The sequence below is a fragment of the Nomascus leucogenys genome, chromosome 11, assembly GCF_006542625.1.
Source record: "Nomascus leucogenys isolate Asia chromosome 11, Asia_NLE_v1, whole genome shotgun sequence".
Classification (NCBI taxonomy): domain Eukaryota; kingdom Metazoa; phylum Chordata; class Mammalia; order Primates; family Hylobatidae; genus Nomascus; species Nomascus leucogenys.
Window position 1 is genome coordinate 25229156 of NC_044391.1, and position 6716 is coordinate 25235871.

General features: G+C 37.3%; 1 pseudogene; it reads left to right on the forward strand.

The window, feature by feature from the left end:
* The first annotated feature begins 4901 nt into the window (after positions 1 to 4901).
* LOC100606466 lies at positions 4902 to 5702 on the forward strand (annotated as a pseudogene).
* Positions 5703 to 6716: the final 1014 nt, after the last annotated feature.

Here is a 6716-nt window from a genome sequence, read left to right on the forward strand (position 1 = left end):
TCACACTCCGGGGACTGTTGTGGGGTGGGGGGAGGGGGGAGGGACAGCATTAGGAGATATACCTAATGCTAAATGACAAGTTAATGGGTGCAGCACAGCAACATGGCACATGGATACACATGTAACAAACCTGCACATTGTGCACATGTACCCTAAAACTTATAGTATAACAATTAAAAAAAAAAAAAAGAATTCCCTCTCTCACCACCACTCCTGTTCAACATAGTATTGGAAGTCCGAGCCAGGGCAATAAGGTGAGAGAAAGAAATAAAAGGCATCCAAATAGAAAGGAAACCAAACTATCCCTATTTGCAGATGACATGATCCTATATCTAGAAAACCCCATAGTCTGAACTCAAAAGCTCCTTAAGCTGATAAACAACTTCAGTAAAGTCTCAGCATACAAAATCAATGTGCAAAAATAACTGGCATTCCTATACACCAACAGTCAAGCACAGAGCCAAATCAGGAATGCAATCCCATTCACAATTGCCACACGAAAATTTAAAATACCTAGGAATACAGCTAACCAGGGAGGTGAAAGATCTCTAGAAGGAGAACTATAAAACACCACTCAAAGAAATCAGAGATGACACAAACAAATAGAAAAACATTCTATGCTCATGAATAGAAATAATCAATATCATTAAAATGGCCATACCATCCAAAGCAACTTATAGATTCAATGTGATTTCTATTAAACTAGCATCAACATTGTTCGCAGAACAGAAAAGCTATTTTAAAATTCATATGGAACCAAAAAAGAGCCCACATAACAAAGGCAATCCTAAGCAAAAAGAAAAAAAGCTGGAGGCATCACACTACCCAACTTCAAACTATACTACAGGGCTACAGTAACCAAAACAGCATGATACTGGTACAAAAGCAGACAAATAAACCAATGGAACAGAATAAAAATAAACCAATGGAACATAAATAAAGCCACACACCTACAACTATCTGTTCTTCAACAAACCTGAGAAAAACAAGCAATGGGGAAAGGATTCCCTATGAAATAAATAGTGCTAGAAGAACTGACTAGCCATATGCAAAAGATTGAAACTGGACCCCCCTTTCTTACACCATATACAAAAATTAACTCAAGATGGATTAAAGACTTAATGTAAAACCCAAAACTATAAAAACCCTAGAAAACAACCTAGGCAATACCATTCTGGACATAGGAACAGGCAAATATTTCATAATGAAGACACAAAAAGCAATTGTAACAAAGGCAAAAATCAGAAACGACAAGGGGGTTACTACCTCTGACCCCACAGAAATACAACCATCAGAAAATATTATGAACACCTCTGTGCACATAAACTAGAAAATCTAGAAGAAGTTGATAAAATCCTGGACCCATACATCCTCCCAAGGCTGAACTAGGAAGAAATTGAATCCCTGAACAGGCCAAAAACAAGCTCTGAAATTGAGTCAGAGGTAAAAGAACAAACAACAACAACAACAAAAACATGACAATTGGGACCTAATCAAACTAAAGAGCTTCTGCAGAGCAAAAAAAAAAAAAAAAAAAAAAAAAAAAAAAAAAAAAAAAAAAAACTGCTTACAGAGTGAACAGACAACCTACAGAATGGGAGAAAAATTTTGCAAACTATGCATTTGATAAAGGTCTAATATCCAACATCTATTATAAATTTGTTTACAGAACTTAAATTTATAAGAAAAAAACCCCATTAAAGAGTGGGCAAAGAATATGAAAAGACAATTTTCAAAAGTAGACATGCATGTGGCCAACAAGCATATGAAAAAAAGCTCAACATCTCTGATCATTAAAGAAATGCAAATCAATACCACAATGAGATACCATCTCACACCAGTGAGAATGGCTACTATAAAAAAGTCAAAAAATAACAGATGCTGGCAAGGTTGCAGAGAAAAAGGAACATTTATACACTGTTGGGAGTGTAAATTACTTCAACCACTGTGGAAGACAGTGAGGCGATTCCTCAAAGACCTGAAAATGGAACTACCGTTGGACCCAGGAATCCCATTATGGGTATATACCCAAAGGAATAGAAATCATTCTATTATAACAGCACGCACACACATATGTTCACTGCAGTACTAGTCACAATAGCGAAGACGTGGAATCAACCTAAAAGCCCGTCAATAGTAACTGGATAAAGAAAATGTGGTACATATACACCATGGAATACTATGCAGCCATAAAAAGTATGAGATACGTCCTTTGCAGGAACATGGATGGAGTGGAGGCCACTATCCTTAGTAAACTAATGCAGGAACAGAAAAACAAATATCACATCTTCTCACTAATAAGTGGGAGCTAAATGATGAGAACACATGGATACATAGAGGGTAACAACACACACTGGGGCCTGCTGGAGGGTGGAGGGTGGGAAGAAGGAGAGGATCAGGAAAAATAACTAATGGGTACTGGGCTTAATCCCTAGGTGACTAAATAATCTGTGCAACAAACCCCCATGACAGAAGCTTACCCATATAACAAACCTGCACATACACCCCTGAACTTAAAAAAAAAAAAAAAAAAAAAAAAAAAAAAAAAGGCACTTAATCATTATCTAAGTAGGAAACCTTAGAGGGAAGGTAGGGGGTGGTAGAAACTTCTTATGTTAAAAAAGTGATCTCTCATTTGGACAGGAAAACCAGAGAATCTCCTCCCAAAGTGTTTTTCCCCATTTATTCTAGTTTATCACTCAAATAATTCATATTGTTCATGCCAAAAATTCCCCAATGTGACCACAGTAATTTGTGAAATTAGGCCATGAGTAAAGGCATGTTTGTCCCAGAGTGTCAAAAAACAAATGAACAAAAAAAAAAGCAAAAACAAAAACAAATCATGGCAACTGCAATTCTAGGTAAGAATCTGGTCAATCAGCAAGTCTGGCAGTCTAGAAAAAGTTAACAGCCCCAAGTAAAAGACACTAAATTAAGTAGTTATCAAAGAAACAAAGGCAAGCCTGAGGAATGTTCTTATTAGGTTGAAGGTTGGTCCAAGGCAAAATTCTTTTCTATAAGGACACTGGTCTGATGAGATCTTCTGGACTTGTCAGCCTTGGGGGGTGCACTGAGAGACACACTTATTCAACCTATGTTAATCTTTTCTCATCTTATAATTTTCTCCTGGGGACTCACAACAAAAAGAAACAAGAACAGAACAAGGGCCAAAGCATTGTGGAATTAATAAGGAAGTTTCCCCACCAAATATGAGTTTTCAAATCTGATCAGATAATAAAAGGATTCCGAGAGAGGAACTCTCTTTTCCAGCACATAAAATAAACTCAGTATTACAGGGCTTCAAATAAATATATTGGACCTGAGACCCAATGGAGGACCTACCTCACCATTGCAGCGGGAGAGACCCCTGAACATGAGATTCAGGAAGCTTCAAGGTTATGTATGATTTCCAAGCTACAAGTCTTAAGCCATGACAGGGATGGTGTTTAAATCATAGCTCTGGACCTCTAGGATCATCAACAGTCAATTCCCTAAAAGACCATTTGAAAAACCTATTGATCAAACAAAGCTAAGTTTATTAGACTTACTGTAACAAGGTAGAGCACCACATTTAAAGTCTTAGTCATGGCTCAAAAAGGAAAGTTTAAGGAATATTATTTGTAGGGTTTAGGGGGCTTGAGCTTATGAGGTTTAGGGCAAGTCTTTCATGGCAGGTAACTGATTGTGACAAGTACAATTTTGACATAATTTGAAATTGGTGGCACAATAAGATGTTTTGATGAGTAAACTTGACAGATAAGCAAGCAGTTTGCCTAAGAGATAAACTTATCATAATAGGAGCTGTTTATGCAAATGAGCAAAGTATTTGACAGGACAAACTTGGTTTGCAGAAATTCCCCAACCAAACAGTAAAATTTACTGGTTTATAGTCTTATTTTCCTGAACTAGAATTCTCTTGAGCAGTTTTGTTATGATGGCACAGGTGGTCTGAGTTCTCAGAACCTTTCTATTTTGTGACCTCTGCCACAGCTTGCTCAATGGTATACCTGAAAGGTATCATTGACCTAAGATTATTTCCTATAAAAACATCAATTAATATTTCAGAGAAATTTTTGTATCTGTGGCATTAGAATGTACACTTTCTTTACAATGGTATTATCCTTTAACCTATCTGATAGTATTTCTGTTTCTATTTCCTTGCAAAGGGGGTATTCGTTGTTAACAGATTAGACTCAGAAGTTTTGCCAGGATTCCTTTGCATATGGCCCATAAAGGAAGGCACTTTCTGGTGTATCTTTCCTTAACCTGTTCCCCTTCATGTCTAGCAAAAATTCCTCAAATTTCTAGGGCCAGTAACAATTTTTTTCTGATTTTTAATGTTTTACAGATTTTTCCCTCAAGAATCTATGCTGAAAAAAATTAAACAGCTTGCCCTTAAGATCCTTTTGAAAAGCAAACAAGTTGAAGATTTTTCTTCTAACACAATTGATTGGTAAAATCAAAAAAGATTACAGATGACGGAATCACTCTGGTCACTTTCTAATATAAGCTACTTCATTACTTTGGACTACAGCAAGAATTCCTTTGCCAACAGTGATGCAGTGAAGCAATTTGAACAGAAGCGTGAAACACATATTTCATTGCCTACATTTATTAAAACAGAGAAATTAAAACCTAATTTGATTCATTAAATATTAGAAACATTTTTGTCACTCATCTCAAAGGCCTTTTGACAAGGCAGGTGCAGAGGCAAACATAGACAATGCAAGTGTACAGAGAATAATCGTACTATACATACAAGCATCAGTAGAAAGATCTCAGAAGTCAAGAGTGCAAAAACTAAACAAAGCCATGAAGATGCCTGTAATTTAATTTAATGTCTTCTAATAGTTATAAAAATTATAAATTCTAGAAGACCACTGCCTGGACCTTCACTGACCATGCTATCCCATGGGGTACTTTGTGCTGCCAACCACAGCAGTGCCCTCTCTGAAGAATGCAGCCCTCCTAGGTCCAGGGATATTGCAGGCAACAAGGACTTTCTTACAGGGCAGCCAAGTCCTACCCTCTACCACCTTTTCCTGAATATGGAGGAAAAGTTTGTCTTGGGCTGATCTTTGAGGAATTCTTCCAGATTCTTTATCCCAAAACTTGTGTAACAGTACCCTACGTGCTTGGAGCCTGGGCTTGTGTTGTATGCGGTACCCAAAGAAATATATGTGATTACTCCTACTCTACAGTATCAGTAGTAGGTTACTCGTCTCTGTGATTTAAAAATATGGTGCCTCTATTGGAGATTAGCTGATAAACTCAATGAGCAAAAAATTGCCCAACTAGAAGAGGTGAAGCAGGCTTCCGTCAAACAAATCCAGGACACGATTCATTTGGAGAAGTTATTCCAGGTATTGGTTCAGAAGTGCCATTACTATTTTGATGTCCAGAGGAATAACATTGCTATGGGTTTGGAGGTTATTTACTGGAAATGGCTGCATAGCGTATATAAGGTAAAGAATCACCTGGACTATCATATCTGTGTGTAGAATATGATGCATCAAAAGGAACAAGAGCACATGATCAACTGGGTGGAGAAGCACATGCTCTAGAGGATCTCTGCACAGCAGGAAAAGGAGACAGTTGCCAAGTGCATTGCAAACCTAAAGCTGCTCTCAAAGGCTCAAGCACAGCCAGTTCTGTCAGTGTATCCATCCCAACTGAGACAACTGAAACAACTGACCGACTAAATGAAAGGTAGTCTTTGTGCCAAAATCTTTCTGTATTGCTGTCTACTGAAGTTACAGTTTACTTTTCCTAAAAGTGAAAAGTTTGAGTGTCATTATAGTGAAAGAATTAAACCTATTGGCCAATCAGATGGTTCTCATCTTTCTTCCTCTGCATGTTGAGTTGTTCCATGATCATTTTTGAATAAACAGTTTGTTTTTATTAAAACTTGCTGCCTGGCTAAAGATTACCAAGATATAGTTTAAACTTGTAATTAATTCTACCATCTTGCAATAAAGTGACAATTGAAACAAGAAAATAAAATTACAAATTATAAACCATAAAACTCTATCTTCTAGAACTGAATACAAAAAGAATGCAAGCTATAGAATAGAAAATAATATGAAAAGGATACAAGCTATGATCAAGTCCAAAGGGTTTTGAGCTAGACAGAAAGATATCTAAATATTTTGGGGACAAAGAAGTGAAAATCCAAATAAGATGATGAAGTGAAGTAACAACAATCGTGGTGGCGGCTGCACACTTTTTTTAAGAGACACATTCAGGCATTTCCTGCTTAATGTCAGTAAACTGTTTCTGACAATCTGCACTTGTACACAAAATTGTTAACAGGAGCCTATTTCCAATCATTTTATTTATTTATTTATTTATTTATTGAGACAGTGTCTCACTCTGTTGCTCAGGCTGCAGTGCAAGTAGCAGGATCTCGGCTCACTGAAACATCTGCCTCCCGGTTTCAAACGATTCTTGTGCCTCATCCTCCCAAGTAGCTGGGATTACAGGCTCCTGCCACCACACCTAGCTAATTTTTGTATTTTTAGTAGAGATGGGGTTTCATCATATCGGCCAGGCTGCTCTCAATCTCCTGACCTCATGATCCACCTGCCTTGGCCTCCCAGAGTGTTGTGATTACAGGCGTAAGCCACCATGCCCAGCCTATTTATTTTTAAAATTTGATAATTTTGCTAATCTTCTCTGTATCATTCCAATTTTAGTATATGTGCTGCTGAAGCAAG